The sequence below is a fragment of the Uloborus diversus genome, chromosome 4, assembly GCF_026930045.1.
Source record: "Uloborus diversus isolate 005 chromosome 4, Udiv.v.3.1, whole genome shotgun sequence".
Lineage (NCBI taxonomy): Eukaryota > Metazoa > Arthropoda > Arachnida > Araneae > Uloboridae > Uloborus > Uloborus diversus.
The window spans coordinates 40316276-40335874 of NC_072734.1; the positions used below are offsets into that span (position 1 = coordinate 40316276).

Consider the following 19599-nt stretch of genomic DNA (forward strand, 5'->3'; position numbering starts at 1 on the left):
ATAAAATGATATGAAAGTTGTCCTTCAAAACAATATTAAGGGTGCAGTTATTTTATTGTGTGGTGTAGGACAAGTTTAAAATATTGTATTTAGCATAGAGGTTAAAAGAAAATTAAATAAAACTTTTGTTATAAATGTTGTAATTGATAGTTAATGATCTTATGAATTATCAGGTAAATGATATACTCTACCAGCATTTTTAGTAAAAAATTCTTTTGAAAGAAACTCCAATTCTTAAAATTTTCTACTGACTCATGAACAAGTATTCTTCTTCCAAGAAAAAAAATATTTTGAAGTTGGGGAAAAAACTTCTTTGTTTTGTTTGGAAAAGTCGTCATCTTAAAAATAAAAAAAAGAGAAGTAAAAAAAAGGGGCAGGTAATCTTTTGTGTGATTTTAGGCAGGTAAAAACAGTGTAAAAACATAGCATTCCGAATCCAGATTTTTAAAAAGAATGAAGTGAGACTATTGCTTTATTTGTAGCTTTTAAATAGAATTTAGAAGATTTTAGCTAAGAACACAAAATTTGTGAGACATATCTGTTTCGTACTTTCTTTTTCAACAGTTGAGTAAAGATTACCACAATGTTATTTTCAAATGTTGCGTAAATAATATTTGTGCAATATTTCATAATCTAATTTTTTATTTATTTATTTATTTTTTTGAAAAAAGCAAGAAACCAGTATATAAAGTAAAAACTGTTTCACATTATCATTTTCAACTAGACCGTAGTCTAAAATAATATCACGAGATTATTTTCAACTGGAATTTTTTCCAATTTTCAAGTCAGTAAAAAACATTTTTATAAAAAAATAAGAAGCAGAAACAGAGAAACGTAAAATAAAAAATATTTATTTATAATTAATTTAATCCAATGATACAATGAGAGATTCTTTCCGTTCAAAATCTTCTGAATGGACATCTGCAAGAAAAAGGGAATATATTAGCTTAAAGGGGATAGTGTTACATAAAGGCACAGTAAATTTTTTGTATCCTTCGCTCTCATTCTGCAAATATTATTAATTAAGTTCAGTGAAATTCCGATACAACGAGATACCCATTTCAGCGAAGTAAATTTTCAGTCTTATTTTAAATTTCATTACATTGCTTGAATTCCGTTGCATCGAAATTCTCGCTACAACGATGAAATTTACGATCCCTTGAAGCTCATTGTAACTGTATTTTACTATATAATGAACTATTCTCATAGTGCAAAATATGCCCTCTGAATAGGTGTGTTTTATTTCCTTGCTGAATAGGAAGTAGGGTAGGGCGGGGCTAGTTGAGCATAGGGGTAAGTTGGGCAATCGAAATATCTCCGAAACTATACACCGGACGCTAACACGTCAAATGAAAGAAAGGCGAGGGCGCGGGAGGGGAACACATTACGCGACCGCTAGTGGCGAATTTACGATCGAGTAAGGCACGCGTGCGCTTTGTTTATTTTGCGAAAGAAAAGTAAAAAAATCTTGTCTGTCTATATTTCTTCTGTACAGGTTAAATGTTATTCATTTTCAACCAAGTAAGTGTTAAAGTTTCATTAATTTTATGTATTTTCTATATCTATTATGGATTTTGTTTAAACTAATACAGTTTTTTTATAACCTCATTTTAAATTCAAATACTCGGGTCGGGGTATGTTGAGCAACTGTTGCTCAACTTACACCGTGATTTAAATTGATAGTGACTTTTATTTTTCTCTCGAGAAAAGCTGCAATTCACACAGATACACCCGAGAAGAACGCGTTGCAAGAAGAACAGAGTAAATCTAGTAAAAAAGTTAAGAAGCAAAAGAAGAAAATTGAAAACAAAAAAAAGAAGAGTGTTAGTAAAAAAATGCTTCAGTCTAGTGATGAAAGTGACAAAGATGAATGTATCTGCCTGGTTTGTAGCGAATTCTGGTCTGACAGCAAACCAGGAGAGAAGTGGATCCAATGCAAAGATTGTAAAGAGTGGGCACATAAAAAATGTGTCCAAGTTACTGGCCTTCATTTCATTTGCATCAATTGCAATTCCGATGACGATGATGATTAGTTTTAGTCATTATGGCTATTTTTTCTTAATTTAATCTTTATTGAAATTGAAAAAATCTGATTTTAAGTGGAAAGGCTGAATTTATTCCAAAAAAAAAATCTTTAAATATGTTGCGTTTTTGTTGATTCTATTTTTATGTTTAATATCTAGAAGAATATTATGTTTTGTTTTATTTTTTAACTTAGAATTAATAAAGTAACAGTTGATTATCAAATGCAATTTTTATTTCATGTCTAGAAACCTTAGTTAGACTAGAATCTCTAACTGCTCAATTTGCCCCATACCCTTGCTCAACTTACCTCACCTATGGGGTAAGTTGAGCCTACTTGACTTTCTTCGTTTATACAGCTGTAACTTTTCAACTTGATCAGTCAGAAATAAATTACTATGGGCTTTTTTGTAGAAGAATAAATAAGGAATCCATCGGTATGCCACACAAGCTGTTGAGACTTATTGTGGAGGAGCTATAATCACTTGAAGAAAAAATTGCTCAACTAGCCCCGCCCTACCCTAGGGTGACTAAGGTAATTCTTGACCAAAAAATGCAAAAATACTTATGTGGAAAAAAAAAACTGTTTAAGGTTTAATTTTAGTGTGAAAGTTTGATCACTTATGAGGCAAGTCTAAGGTAATTTTCTTTCCCTTGAAAATTAAAATATAATTTAAAATACTTCAAACTTTCAGTGTTCAGGAATTGCCCTTGATCCACATTTTTTGATCATTTTTGAGGAAGTAAATGATAATTTTCTTTCTTTCTTTTTTTTTTTTTGGAGTTAATATATTTTTACAATGGTTATAGAACAGTAATTTATAAATAATACATTGGGTGAAATAAATATGCCAACAAATCTTTGCTAAGCAGCAGCCAAGACGTTTTTTTTTTTTTTTTTTTTATTTCATTTAACCTCAACACGAAAATCTGATCTTCAATTTCCTTTGTATCCTATTCCTTACCAATATGCTTCTTTTCCAAATTAACTCAGTATTGTTAGTGTTTTTGCAGTGTTTGCGAATATTAAATAGTAAGTCATCCAAAAGAACTAAAATAATGAACACGTTATCTTATGCACGTTATCTTGAACGCGATCAAATTTGCAAAAAATGTACATGATCAGCAATTACCCCAGTGATCCATAATTATCCCACATATATAAAGAGCAATATTTGGTATTTGTCACTCACTTAAATTAGCTTTAATATTTACAGAAGATGTGGAGATACAACGCAAATCAAAAACTAACAATATTTTTATGTACAAAGTAAAAATAACAAAAAATGAGGCGGGGAGGGGGGGGGCTGAATTTGAAAAGAAGAGAGGATGAGCTCTGTAAATACGAGTACAGTCGACTCCCGCTACAACGCGATCCGACTTACACGAAATGGCTATAACGCGATTTTTTTCGACAGTAGAGAATTTTTGAGCTAGCGCGAATTCCTCGTCCGCAACATGAAAATTTTCGGAAGGGAACCGCGGTGTGTAAGTTTTTTTTTGTGAATGGACCTTCATCCCTTTAGCATCACTGAGAGCAGAAGTACCCACACCGTACTAGTCTTTTATCGCTTATACAAATAACTACTTCTCATTTTCCATTACTTTTTTTCATTCTAAATGCGAAAGTTAACGAAATATAACGACACTAAAGAGCGCTGATTCATCTAAAGTTGGTGAAGATAGAAAGAAAAAGAGAATGCTTCTGGCAATTAAAGAAAAGGTAAAGCTTCTCGAAAAGGTGAAGCTGAACCAAAAACCTTTGAAGGGTAGCACAACATTTAGGTAGGACGGTATGAGTGAATCTTCCATACGTACAATTAAAAGTCAAGAAAAGGAAATCCATAAAAGTTCACCGAGTAATAGTATCCAAGCAAAATGAAAAATTTTTAAAATGGAAGCTGTTCTTTATTGTAAATTAAAGAAACCAGGAAGAGGGTCAATGCCATAGATAGAAACTTTATAAAAGAACCAATAAAACAACTGCATTTAAAAATATATTTGAATAGCCGTTTGATCACGCAGCATAAATCATCATCATTTTCACTTTTTTTAAGTTACAAATATCAAATATATAATGAATAAAATGTACAGTACAACTATAGGGCATTTGTTTTCCTTACTATATGCTGTACGTACGGTACTGGTTTATTTTATGTCTTTCTTTCTGATTAATCATTGTTTTTGCGCATCATAGCAGTATTTTATGTAAAACGTTTTTTTTTTAAATACAAATAAAAGTTCAGTTCTTTATGTAAGAAACAGTAATATATGGTTGAGAAAAGGTTTTTAACTGTTTAAGGTTGTGTTTACAAGTATCTAAAATGCTTGGTTATATTTATAAAAGTTTTTACACATACCTTTTTTCACAACGCGAAATTTCGACTTACGCGAGGGGTCTTGGAACTTATCCCTCGCGCAAGTCGGGACTCGACTGTACATGCATATATACTCGTCTTTGAAATAACAAGTTAGTGAGCAGTAAAAAAAAATACTCAATTTCATAAACTAAAAGGCACATTACAAATATGCTTAAATGTTGTCACATTGAAGTCAAGTGTTTCAGTATTCTAGGCGATATTTCATATTTTATTAGAATTTTATGTTTTTGAATAAAAATTAGGTGGTTAATTTTTATCCCAGACATATTTAGGAGTACCCGGATTTTTCTACTGCTTGAGAAATAATTGAAATCCGTACCATTATTTACCGCTTGAAAAAAGAGTTGCATTAGAATTTTATATAAAAATTTAGTTCTCCATTCAATGGGACGCATTTGCTGTAAACACATGATGATTTTGAGGGGGCATGCTGTAACGAGATTTCAATTTTCACATCGAGAGAATGAAGCTATAAAATTTTCTAAGCAGGGCACGAAAATACCCGCATTGAAAACTTAAATATGTGTATCCTGTTTTAGCCTACATTTCCCTAAAAGTAAAAAAAGAAAAAAACATGGATGTCTTATATCTATCCTGAATGAATTTGTCTCAAAACAAATTTTTATTGCAGCGTAATGTGGCTTATAAAGGAGGAAAAATGCTGTATTTATGTCAAGGGTTTTTTTTCTGACACAAATTTGATTTTAATGTATTTAAAAATTCAGTTGTATTTTAAAATTGGCACTTGTAAATTAATCACGTTTATATTTCATAATTATTACACAGCACCGATTAATAATTTACAGTTTCATAAGTACTATGAAAACTTTAAAAATACTTTTTACTGCCTATTTGTTATATACAGTTTTTTGAGTAATTAGTTGCAAGAAAGTTTGAACTGCAATGCTGCGGCATATAGAACCTCGAATCTCCTGTATGGTATTCTAAAATAACGATGAATTTATTTTAAGTTTTTTTTCCCCAGTGCACGTAGATTAGGTTTAGAAGAAGCAAACACAATGTGCATCTATCATTGAGTGTCTGCATCTAGTTTTGAAAGTAAACCTTTGTTTATTTTCATTGTTGGTGCTTCTAAGATTTTGGCACTAGCACTTTCATATCAATTCGACTTGCCTACCTTACAAAACAGAAATGAAGAAGAAACAAAATGAGAAATTAAGACATATTTTTGTACCTTGGAACCAGATAAAAGCCTGTACAAAATTGACAACTTTTCATGTTCTTAGCTATACATTTTTGAGAGGTTTAGCAATTGATTATAGAAGATAACTTTAAACGCAAAAAAAAAAAAAAATAGACAATTGTAATTAGCATTTATACACGGTCATTAAAAACTAATAAAATACAAAAAAGGGAAAAATGTCTTAGTATTTTTCAAAAACATACTGTCTAAATTTTCGGCAAAAAAAAAAAAAAAAAAACATCCAATTCTACAACATCAGTTTTCTAAATTTTCACTACGACGAAATGATATTATTTGTGTTAAATTCAGTGATTTTTAATTCCTTAAAAAGCAGGAGAAATTTCTCTGGCAGCAGAAGATCACAATTGAGCACTAAGGTAGGAGCAGGAGTGTCTGTACTCTTTCAACTGAATTACTGAAGTGGCCTGATTACTGAATAGGCCAACGAGACAATGGCCTAGGGACCCATCTTATTAGAGACCCCCCTAATGGCTAAAACTGTAAGGTTTAACTACAGGGGGCTCCGTAAAAGTTTTTGGCTTATTGCCTTCTGTTATCCTTATCGGGTTCTGTCTCAAAGAGGTAGAAGGGATTTTTCGAGGGGTAGAAATTGAGTCATTGTTCGGTCACAAAACAAAATTATTGGAAAACATATGTATCAAACCTAACTACCAAATCAGCAATCAATAGTTGAATGATTTATAACTAACAAAAAAGACTTGGAGCTCCACTTGTGATGTGCATTAGCCAAAACAGTTATTAAACAAATTTCGATAACTAAACAATATCAACTGTCTCATTGACTACTTCTTGATTAAATAACAAATTGCAACAAAAACAGATATTTTCTTTATCTGAATGATTATTATTATATTATTTTGGTAGTTTAATGAAAACATAATGCGTTAGCTTATTTGTTTGTATACTGATTTTTTTCCCCTGCGTGCGTGGGGGAGGGGAGGGGGTAATTGCTCATATAAATTTTCGCTTTATGGGTAATAGCCTTAAAAAGATTGGGAACCGCTGACTAAGAGTAATAAATAGTGATGTGCCGGATCGTTAAAAAAGTAGATCCGCGGATCCGGATACGGATCCGGATCATTTGTGTCAAGATCCGCGGATACGGATCTTTTTTTTTTTTTAACCCAATTCAACTATCCAAGTGTAAAACTTGTTACGGAAAGTATTCCCGTCAGAATAATAACAGTTTCGTCAAAAAATGTCATCTACGGCGAAAATATCATCAAGACTATAATTTACTCTTTAAAGAAATCTCCGTTAAAATTGAGGGAGAGTTGGAAGGAATGGGTCAGCGCTGCATTAATGCTTGGATAGAATGCCAAAAATTATTTCCAGCTTACTCGGTAGATGTAGGATACAGGAGAAAGAGTGTAAAGCTGCTGCTGGACAGGCTAGAAATAATTTTAGCATTTTATTTCAGCATAAATGCAGTGCTGACCTATTTCACCCAACTTTCTCCGCCCGACGGAATAACAGAGCCGATAACACCTTTACAAACAGTAAATAGAGAATTTAGTCTCACTTTTTTTGAAGGGTGCGGAGAAAAACCAAAATAAAGAATAACAGAAACCCCAAATCAATAACAAAAACTAATATTAGACTAAAAGTTTAAAAAAAAAAAAAAAAAAAACATGTCCCAGACGGCCGACTTCATATTAAGATGGATTTCACGGGTCAGAAAACACTTTGTTAACAAATATGAACTGACAGCGGATAGAAATTTTAAATCATTGAGCTTTTTCTTCTTATTTTCCGACTATAAAATCGCTACCAATCACGCGTACAAAGTCTTTGAATTGTATTTAAAATTTACTAAACAAGATTATAGCTCCAACTGTCTACAACTTGGAAATTCCAAATAAATATCAAACGCAGAAAACTTTGTTCTTTCAATTTTTAAGTTTTTACTACCATAATTCTGAAAAACGCTAAGTGGGTTTTATTAATGTCTCCGGTAATTAAAGTTCCACAAAAACGGGGCCAAGCTAAGAACACTTTCGGTCAAGTCACTTTTTGAACGAAAAAAGAACTATCAAAAACAGTTCATCTGTTTTGGACCTACGATGCCACAAATAGACACACCAGATACACTTTAAAAATTTATTACCTTTTCCTTTTTGTGACGGCGGTTACAAATTGGCTTCTGAAATGATACCTTTTAATTCAAATAGGGAATAAAACCTAATTTATACGGAATTTTACAGTCTTTTATCCAAATATTTGAGAATTTTTATACCTACCCGTATAAAAACTAATTTATACGAATTTTTACAGTCTTTTATCCAAATATTTGAGAATTTTTAGAACATAAAAGATCTGTTTAAAATCCGTCAGAAAAGTAACGGATACGGATACAGATCTTTATTTTCCCTCGGATATCCGCGGATACGGATACGGATATCCGGAACATCACTAGTAATAAAGGACAAAGCATTGAAAGAAAGTGTTTCCTCCTGACCTTCAACAGGCGAATGGGTCGAAAGGAGTTTCAAGTTCAGCCAACAGCTCCGAAACGTCTGCAGAATGTCTGCACGCACGAGGTAACTGCCGCGCAAATTTGCATCCATTTAGAAAAGTAATTTTTAACACTCTATTATTTTTTCGTATAAATTTACACTTTAGTCCAGTAATTTCATACTTCGGCATTTAAGTTTAATATATATTTGAGTATAAGTTAACGTTTATTGCGTTAAACTTATAAAAAAATATTTTTGTGTTCAAAGAATATTTATTTTCCATATCACGGGTGTGAGTTTCTAGGCCACAATAAAAATGCAAGCAGCCATGCAAGTTAACCTTTTGGAAAAACGTAAACGAAGATGAAGATTGGAAATGAAAAACAGCAATAATTTTTTGTCTTTACAAATGCCCCGAAGAAAGAGACCTAGATTTCGACTTATTTAACAAACACACACACACACTTTGAAAAATAGGAAACTTTAATTTTTTTAATAATATACAAATGATAAACGGACATCGCTAATTATGTACTTATACTTTGTGCTAATAAAGCTGGTCGGGCAGACAACGCGCACGCTCCGAGTGGTGTATTTCCGAGTGGTGTATTTATAACCTCCCATCATATCACCAGTATTCATTAGTTATTTATGCAACCAGTAGCATATATAATGAGTAACAAAACTTATTACAGGCGGAGGTTGAAAGCTTTATGAAAACACGGTGAGTGTATGTTGCCTGCCGGATCGGTCTTACGTTGGACTACATGACGTCCTAATTATGTTTCTACAAAAATATTATATTAACTGAAATTTTTTAAACTTATATTTCCTGTGCTTATTTACAAATTATACTGCAAGAACATTTCGAAACGTCACAGATTATTTCGGGCCACCGTTTCCGGGATTTCAAATTTTTACCAGTTTCTTGTGAAAAACAAGCTTCTTTTCAAAAAAGTTTCCTGAAATACTACACGTTTCGTGAATGTCGGTTTCTCAATGTTTTGAAAAGCATTTTTTAGCTATCAGTCTAAAATATATTCAGCTTCTCCATTAGGTGTTACTCCTTCAGCTCCGTTACGGTCGTTCTAGATTCACTGAGTCTCAAACAAGACAAAATGCAGTTTCTGGATGTAGCTCTGAAGAAATCGCAGGCAAATAAGCTGTTCCGTATTTGCTTGTAATTCTGCCTTAGTTTCAACTATTTTTGCTTTATGAGCTTTCTTGGAAAATCAGGAAGGTGCCTATTACTATAATTATGTCTGTGAAAGTTCCTGATTTAATCCTGAAACATGGATGCATTTTATAGAGAAAGTTTCTGAATGCTTCGAAGATTCCAGGTTAATTTCAGGAAGGTTACTGATTTTTAGCGGGAAATTTTCCTGTTCTTCACTTGATTAGGTATACTAGCTGCCCATTATTTCTCAGGAATGTTTCGGGGTTGTTGCTTTTTTTCATGCAATGTAAATGAGCAAAATAAAACTTTAACTGCAAAAATTATGAGAGTCCTATGTATAATGTATATGGTGCTATAAAAGTAAGAAATCTGGTAAATGTCAGCATAAGGTGGTGAATATCAACATTCACGTACCAAAAGCGACGAAAGAAAGAATATTTCTGATAAATCTTTGGTGAGAGTCGACATTCTCCAATTATAGTCTTTCACGGTAGCATAGATACTTCAAAAAGCGCTTATATTATTATTCAAGGATTTTCTTATCTTATGAGGGGAAAAAAAAAGAAAGAAAGAAAGAAAGGGGGGGGGGGATTTCAACGCCAAAAATAAAAAATCGGGAAAATTCATTCTGATTATTTTCAGTTCTGCTTTAAGACACAGGGGTGAGAAAACCCTTGCTTGTATTATTAAACGCACTGCACAACTAAAGAGTCTCTAACTCTTAAACAATTGCAGTACTACCATTTTTCCAAACTAAAAAAATTCATGAAATACACCGCCAGCTCAGTCAACTTCAGCCGAGGACTGCAGTTTCGTGCTTATTAGAACTCATCAGCCCGGCATAGCCCGGCAACTTACTAAAAAAAGTCGTTTACAGCATCCAAAGACTGCAGTTTCACGCTTATTAGCGATCATCAGTTCAGTACTGCCATAACAGAGCTGAAGTTGAAAAAACCCTATCGAGGTAGCTGTGATTCTCTTCATACTGGTAGCTAAAAAGCTATTAGTGGTTATGGTAACTTTCAGCTCATTATTGATTTTATTATTCAAGTTAAACTCTTCGTGTTATGCTGTAAAATGTTCTGGCAGAACTAGATAAATATAGCAGAACTTACGATTTCTGAAATGCTGGCCTTTACCCCAATATCGCAGCAAGAATATTATCCTTTGTGGTATCCGCCTCTGTATCCGCCACGTCCTCCTTTGTAACCACCGTGGTAACCTCCTCTATAACCACCATGTCCACCTTTATAACCACCATGACCTCCTCCACCATATCCTCCTCTGTAGCCGCCGTGTCCACCGCCGCCACGTTTGTAACCTACTGTGGCAGTTACTGTTAAGAGAGCCAAAAACAAGACGAACTGGAAAAAAGAAAAGAAAGAAAATAAGGGGCCGAGACATTCCATTTCGTTTATTTTGTTTATTTTTGACTTTTTTCTTTTGAGAAATTTTTTAAAGATGTATTAAGCCTTCTTTCATGCTTTTTTTCTAATTTCTTTTACGTGGGAAAGGACAAAGTAAAAATGAAAAACATATTAAAATGAATAAATTTATCATAATAAAAAAAAACTTTTGTTTCTCGTTCTTTTAGGCAAAAGAAGTCCCTCAGCCCCCCCCCCCTCGTTGCCACATATATATATGTATATATATATTTTTTTATTCATATATATTAGAAACGTATATCAGAATTCAACACAAATCAAATATTAAAAAATCTCAACTACAAGTAAACAACCTAGCTTCACAATGTTTTTAACCGACTTCAAAAAAGGAAGTTATGATTTCGTCATGCGACTTTTTATGTATGTTTACGGGATTATTCCAAGACTACTGGACCGATTTGAAAAATTCTTTTTTTGTTTGGAAGGGTATACTTCCCAGATGATCCCATGGTAATTTGGTCTGGATCTGATAAGGGGTCCTGGAGAAATATAAGAAACTTTGAATTTCACACGTTGTGGATACGTAATCCAGCGTACGTCAGCGGGCGGAATACGTCACTGGTCACGCGGATTTTCCGTGACCGGCGTATTTTCACAGCAAAGGTTTTGCCTTCGTCTTGAACGAGAATTCTCGCGTCATATGGATGATTAATTTTCGCCGCCAGTTAATATTTACTTATAAGTGTTACCAATGTTTTACTATGTAGCAAAGCAGTAAATTAAATATATTTTGCTACTTTAATATCTGAATCAATTACCTTAATATTATTTTTAACAAAAATTACTTAATTTATTCACTTTTTTTTTATTTTTAATAATTTAGTTTTAAACATATTTAGCATTTAATCCAAGGGGAATTGAATACAGAACAGCCCTCCTTCGATGATTTAACTTATATAATAATGTGTTGTAACTGGTTTCTGATTTCTCAAGTTTGACCAGTATTCTAGATTTACTATTTCACAATGACGCCAGTTTAATTTGAAATTGTTATCATACTAATTAGCAGGGTTCAAAAAAAAAAGGAGGAGGTTCTGAACTCGTCGGATTAGTTTCTTCTTTGTACAATGTTCTACAAATACTCGAAGACACCTGTATCCAGGGGCGTGCACAGGGGGGAGGGGCGAAGAACACCTGTTGGTCTGGGACTGAGAATGAAGGGGGCCCAATATTTTTAAAACTAGGGGGCAACTATCGGGGTAAAAAATATGGAGAGGGGTTCGGAAAAGTCATTTGTGACGGGCCCCAAAATTTCTGTGCACGCCCCTGCCTGTACCGATTAGGAAAATTCTTTTTTTTCTTTTTTTTTTAAACGGTATACTTCCCCGGTGGTCTAATGGTAATCAAGTTCGGATTTGATGAAATTGGGGGAGCTCTTAAAATATCATACTCAGATTTAAAGCGATTTGTACTTTATTAACTTTGTATATAGTCTCGCTTACTGAACCAGTTTTTATGTTTTTTTTTTTTTTTTTTTTTTCTGTTTTGTTTAGTGGATAGATAGGAGGTGGTCTAACTTTACTCTAAGGTTCCAAATCTTTGATTTTCCCTCTTTGTTCTTTAGAGAAAAGTTATGGGTAAAAAACAATAAATTTCATGTAATTTCCCTCACGAACGATTAAATATAAAACCCATTGTTTAAAACAAATGCCATAAAACAAAGGTATGTGTTTTCTGTACCCATAGTTAAAGAAAGTACTAAAAAACATTATTATTAAGAGTAATAGTAATGAAAATTTTGAATCAAGGATTCTCTGAAGCAAACATAAAATTCATTCTAGTGGAATTTTTTATCTTCATCTATAATGGGGGCATTTGTGAAGAACCATGCGACTTTCATCACGAGTTACATGACACGTATTCTTGTGAAACATAAATTACAATTTAAAATTTAACAATTTACAATGTTACAATTTATAATTTACAGTTTTACGACTTGCAATTTACAGTTCATTTGTAGTTTGGGAAACCGTAAACGTTTAAATGGTTCTAACTAAATACTAAATCCAGTCTATACTTTTCATCAGAAATAAATGAGATGTATCAATTGTTGCATTTCTACTAATGCTCGTTCATCGTGAGGTTTAGTTAAAAGTTTAAAGGGTTCTAAATCAGATCGAGCTATTACTTCAAGTCTTGACTATGCTGAGAGCTACGTATACTCGTCCTTTCACAAAGTTCTATTTTCCTAAATCTATGACAGCTTTATCGAGGGTTGTGTGGTACGTATTGTCGTGAAACATAATATACAATTTACAATTTAAAAATTTACAATTTTAAACTTAAAGTGATTTTTGTTGTTTTTTTTAGTGACTCGTGCATTTACTTTCGGAAAGCAAACTTTGATAAAGTCGAAATAATAATGAAGACAAAGTTTTTTTACATAGTTGCGCATTTTAAAAAGCCTTTCTTCACAGTCGTCGGAAGTTTCCGAGACGCTGTGGTCTGTTTCTTTTTCTATCGTGCTCATCTTAGTTGTTTTCAGACTCATGTGCTCGACGTTTTCTTACTCGACATGCGCGTAAGAAAGGCTCAACGTCATGTACCACATACTGTATTCTACGAACTTTTTTTATATTTACACCACTAAAAAGCAAAAAGTAAATTACTTTTAAATTATAAAAAAAAAAAAAAAACGCCTTCAAAAAACACCAAGGAACTAAAAAGCAAAAAATAACCGATTACACTTACATACTATTTCCTACCCGAAATTAGAAATGAAATTTATTTTACAATTCCAGTACAAAAATCAACTAAACTAAACACCCAATTATAAAACAAACACTGATTTTAATTACTATACGATGAATTATTTTGAATACCTAACTAATTATATACGATCTCTTATTTTTTAATAACCTTCCGAAGTCGGGGCCTCCTATAAACTACTACCTAACGTTACTGAGAAGGTTTAGTTTTAAAGACTAATTTCGTGTTTATTTAAATTAGTGTTTAATTCAGGATTCACTGGGTTGTCAGTTACGTTAGGTAGTAGTTTATAGGAGGCTCCGACTTCAAAAGGTTATTAAAAATTAAGAGATCGTATACAATTAGTTAGATATTCAAAATATTTCAACGTGTAGTAATTAAAATCAGTGTTTGTTTTATAATTGGGTGTTTAGTTTAGTTGATTTTTGTACTGGAATTGTAAAATAGATTTCATTTCTAATTTTGGGTAGGAATTAGTATGTAAGTGTAATCGGTTATTTTTTTTTTTTTTTTTTTTTTTGCTTTTTATTTCCTTGGTGTTTTTTGAAGCTTTTTTTTATTTAAAAGTAATTTTTCTATCTCAAAATAAATAATAATAAATAAATAATAATAAAATTTCTACTTAAATAAATAAATAATTTTCGAAAAAAATTTAAATCTTTTGCACAGCTCTTTTTGTTAAAAAATAAAACTTTCCGAACTTTATTTTAACCTTTGCCAAAAATAAGATTAATAAATTAGAACTTCAGAATGAAAATAAAAGCAATTCATCTCAACGATCAGTACAGTCGGAATTGGAGTCAGAGCCGGACTGATTTTGATGGAGTTTATAGCTACCAAGAGAGTCAGAATCGGAGTCGAACAGATTTTGGGGGGCACAGGAACCGGAGTTGGACTCAAAAACCCTAAAATTCTGAGTCCGACTCCGCCACCATGGTAAAAATATTTTCGCTTTGAATTTATTTTATTTTGATTCAGTTATATTTATCTCTGACTTGCGTCAATGATAAGTTTATGAAAGACGGTATTCAATTTTTATTAATAACTTTTTTCCTACAACTTGAGACTAAATATGAGGACATATTTAGAATCCACACTATGTTTTCAATATTTTGGTACCTTCCCGTCCCCCATAGGTGTCAACCTTGAAAAATTTTATTTGTTCAAGAAATATCCTTAATAGCTAAATCAAAAACCTTTTTCATACATCTTCTTCCTCAAGAGTTTTTCCAACAAAGTTTGTTTGAAGCAAATCCGTGTTTAAGTTCGGGAACTACGTTTGCCCGTAATTTCCCAGAAGTTTTTTTAAAGTGTTCAAAATTTAACGAAATTGTTCAAATCAGAAAATGAAATATAGGAACGAGGTGTCTGTTCAATTCAAAAAAAAAACTGTTCAAATCGACCTATCCATTCAAAAGTTTTTATGTTTATGTGAGGGGGAGGGACAACATAACCTTACTTTCCGATTTTTTTTTAAGTTTTCGATATTTTAAAAATTACTTCATATATTTTTGATTTTTCTTGTTTTTTGTTTTTAGCGATATATTTTAGAAGCATTAAATAAAATGTGTTGAACTAAACTATAAAAAAGAAATAAAATATAAACCATGACAGTGTTTGAAATAAGAATTCAAATCACGGCTTCATGATGCCGCCTGGAATAAGTATCTAGGCGTCAAAATAAAATACCTATCTTCAGTTTCTTCACGTGAAATAAATATATCTGATAAAAAGTACATGTTATAAAAAGTGCAGAAATAGAAACAATACTCGGACTTTCGTTGTAATCTAAATTTTTAACCCTCCAATTTCTCCTCACGTTTGAAAATAAAAATGATAAATTCGGTGTAAGTTTTCGTGTAAAAAAAGAGAAAAAGCATAATTTTTTAAAAGGTTCTGCATAGAATAAGTTTTACATGATGTTTTGACTTAAATGAGTTTTTTTAATGCATGTTTTTAATATAATACAGTCTGTGACGACAGTAAACAAAAACTACAGTAGCTTTAGTTTTTAGAAACAAATTATTGGCATTTTTCTGAAGTAGATTGATGGTAATTTAATTTTAGATTATGAAATGGCACCATAGTCAAGAGAAGAAAATACACAAAGCTGTAAAAGAGTCTCAAACAAACATATTTTTCCTTCAAATTAAAATTATGAGTTGCACTATATTTTGAACACTTTCATTTGCACGCATGCATAAATATAGGAAAATTTGGTAACTATTATTTAAAAAAAAAAAACTCATGCTTACAAATTGAAAATTTTAACCAATAATTCAACTTTTTTGTAACTAGACTAGAATCAGCTGTATTAATAAGTTATAAATATATGTACTTTAATGATCACATTGAATAAATGTTCAATATAAAACATTTACTGTGATGCATTTTATTCTGTTTTTGATGTTTTCTCACAAAATACGAACTCTCTAAAAATTCGGTTTTGGACACTTTCGGACAGTTTTGGGTTCAAGGGGACGGTTTTTACTGTGGTTTTCACCTTAGTGTCCGAAACTTTGTCAACCCTGATAAAAAATGTATACAGTAAAACCTGTAAAGTTGACCACCCTTGTAAGTTGACCACCTGTCTATGTTGACCGCTTTTGTCAGGAACGGAATTAGTCCTATCTTGTATAATGAAGGAAAACCTCTGTAACTTGACCACCTCTCTATCTTGACCACCTGTCTATCTTGACCACTAATGTACCCCAAATTTGGTTTGGAGTATTGTAAAAAACCCTTTGTAAGTTGACCACTTGGTTTATTTTTTAAAACTTATTGAAGCAAATTATTTTATTTTATTATAATTTTTTTTAATATCTTTCCAAGAATATTTTTGATGCCAAAGTAGGCCAAAGTAGTTTTGAAAGTAGATCATCATGGTTATAAATGTATTAAATGTATATGAGAAAAAAAAATAAGTGAAAATTTTGTTATTTTTGATTAGCTATGAATTTTTAGGAGCTATTAATATCAAAACACATTTTATAAACAATGTTTTTTTTTATCAATTTGCTGAAATTTTAAATTTACATGACACATTATACGTCATTCTGAGAAAATAACATCTAAAAATATTTGAATAACATTTTAAATTATTGTTTCAAAGTAATGTTAAACAATGAAAGTGAGTTGAACGGAAAGGGTGTCAATTAGTCAAAAAATGAATACAAGGTACAAGAAATGACAAAAAAAAAAATCATTACCCCCTTTATAAGTTGACCACCTGTCTAAGTTGACCACCAAAGTACTGCACCGCAAGTGGTCAACTTACACAGGTTTCACTGTATCAGAATTCAATACAAATCAAATATTTAAAAAATCTCAACTACAAGTAAACAACCTAGCTTCATGATGTTTTTCTATCTCAAAAATGTATTTTACTGCAATGTATAAAGCAGAGCTCATATTTATTTTATACTAAGCATTTTCAAAAAAAAAAATTTTCGAACTAGCAATAGCAAATAATATCGCTGCCTACAGAAATTCATTTTTTGGTGGTGACTCATCGAAGCACAGTCAGGTTTTCCTTTCAGTGTGCTTTTCTAACAAAGATAGTCTCCCGGCAGCAAAACAAACATGCCGTAGATTCATCCGACTCAAAAATGGGGGATGGCAAAGATAAAACATTTTTGAGATTTTTTCCTTTTTCTTTCGCCTTATATTAAAACAAATCTAGCTCGAAAGAGTTTCGGACAAGTCAGTCATTATTTTTTAACAATTAATGAAGTTAAAAAATCGCCGGGTCGGAAAAAAATATGTATTTTACTAATCAACAGTAATAACTGAAGCGAGAAGTTAGAAAATGCTCTATCGATTTATCTTTTTTCTGCTTATGTATCCATTTTTCTAGGTACTAAAAAAACTACTCATTTCAGATTGGAGAGGGGGGGGCTGGTGGTTAAAAACTTTCTAAATCAAATAATCAAATACGTTAAGTAGAATATTTAAAAAAAAATTGAATTAACTGAAAATATATTTTAAAGAATGGTTATTGCTATTCAGTTATAGCAAGGGTGAAAGTTGCAAAAAAGCTAAAAACACAAATGTTTCAAATAAAAAAGGGGGAGTATATCCCAAATTTAGTTTTTAAGTAAATAAAATATTCTTTATGTTTAAATTCTTAAGATTGTTTAAGAAAGAAAATTGTAACAAGGTATCTCCTTTTATTTAAGAACTAGTGGTACCCGCACGGGTTTGCCCGTAATAGAAAAATTAAAAAGGTCTTTTGGTTCGCCTGTATACTTACAAATAATGTATGGTGAATTTTCTCGCTAATTGGCTTGTACCCATGTTACGGCTCCACGTTATGATAATTTCGTATCTCGCAAATTGGCTTGTGCCCATGTTACGGTTCCACGTCATGATAATTTAGTAATTTACTCGTCCATCTTATGATAATTTTGTTCATAAATTGGAATAGAAAAGGAACCACATCGAATTTTCAAAAAAAAAAAAAAAAATCGCTTCGAGGTGCACACCCCCATGCTACAAACTAACTTTGTGCCAAATTTCATGAAAATCGGCCGAACGGTCTAGGCGCTATGCACGTCACAGAGATCCAGACATCCTACAGACATCCTCCGGACAGAGAGACTTTCAGCTTTATTATTAGTAAAGAGAATTCACTTTTCATTGCTAGGTATTGAGTAGAAGTTTTCTCTTTAATATGATCATGTAATTACAAATCAAATTTTAAAAACAATCCCTGAACTTTGAGATTTGACTCAGTCACAGTTTATTTAATACTTTCTAAATTGTATCGTGTTCCGTCTCACTCAGTTTTAAATTCTGTTCAAAGGACGAAAGTCCGCCAAATGACAGAAAACTTACACCCCCCCCCCCCCGAGTTATAATATGATTTTGATACAATTTACTACGCTGTTTTTTCATGTTACAAAAAAGAAGCATATCCAAAAAATACATCACTTGGAAGTCATTTTTTGTATTAAATATCTTTCTTCACAAATATAACAATTTTAACAAATAAAAAGTAATATGATTTAAATTACATTTGTTTTTCGTCCAAAATGAATGAATTCATGTGAAAGCTAATAGTATTTCTTTTTTTAAAGCAAACGATTCGTTGTCAAAAATTGCAATTTTTTTAGTCGCTCAGAATCAATCGTTTCTTTCCTTAACTCAATGATTTAATTTTCCAAATTTAGCTGCTCTGCAGCAATTAACGTGGGACATTTTATCAATATAAGAAAATTTAAAGTTCCATAAATGAAAATAACAAAATTATTTTTAAATGGTCTTAATAAGTTCAAAGTAGTTATTTGAAGCTATATAAAGTAGAGAATAATTTAGTTTTAAAAAATATTAAAATTAAAACGTTAAAACTGGGAATCTACGACGGAAAAATACGTTAAATTATTGCTTAGAAAAAATACTGAAAAGGGAAAATATTTAATAGACTTTCGCATAAGACAAAACAAGACAGTAATAAAATGAATTAAACCAAGTGTACAAATTTTGATAAACAAATAAATATAAATCATAACTTATTAATTACTTTTCAAAATTCTCTTAAGAATTTATTACTTTTCACAACAATTCTTAAGATTCAAGGAAGAAGTACAAATTCTAAGTTGAAAAATAAATATATAAATGCTCACCAAGAACTTCAAATTTAAGAATTTCATCTTTGAATTCCTTGCTTCACTAAACCGAAGAGAGAATAGTTTTTCTGAATCAGAATCTCCTTCGTACTGCAGTCCACACCATATATAGGGGTACTTAAACGCGATTTCCGAAACCGGGAATCCCTCTTTCTTTTCCAATCAGGATCAAGGTCAGCAAAGTGACCACCCCTCCAATGACGCAAATGGTACCTTCGTCAGATGCATTGAAGTGAAGTGACAAGTTTCAACTAGTTTGGCAAGAATTCTTTGGAACTCCAGAGGGGGGAGCGGAAGATTGCACTCTATGGGGAGGAGGAGGGACACTCATCCCTTGAATCTTTTCACGGCGATGTTACAATAGAATTTCTTGGCCTTGGATCATGTGAGGGGAACATTTCCTCAAGCTTCGAATTTCCGAATTTTACAAAATGGCATTAGGAATGTAATATGAGGAAGAAATATTTTGAAGTTGAGTTGAGTAATTATATCCCTTCAAAGGTTTCGATTTTATTATGATAAGTGTCCTTTGTAAGAAGACTTTTCAATGTCGAGGC

General features: G+C 31.9%; 1 long non-coding RNA gene across 1 annotated transcript; it reads right to left on the bottom strand.

Annotated features, from left to right (window-relative positions):
* Positions 1 to 835: 835 nt before the first annotated feature.
* Positions 836 to 19188, bottom strand: LOC129221177 (uncharacterized). The gene is made up of 3 exons (XR_008580482.1): positions 19040 to 19188; positions 10377 to 10625; positions 836 to 921 (listed from the first exon to the last, which is right to left on the bottom strand). It is a non-coding gene; the product is annotated as an uncharacterized LOC129221177 (long non-coding RNA).
* Between the last annotated feature and the right edge of the window lie 411 nt (positions 19189 to 19599).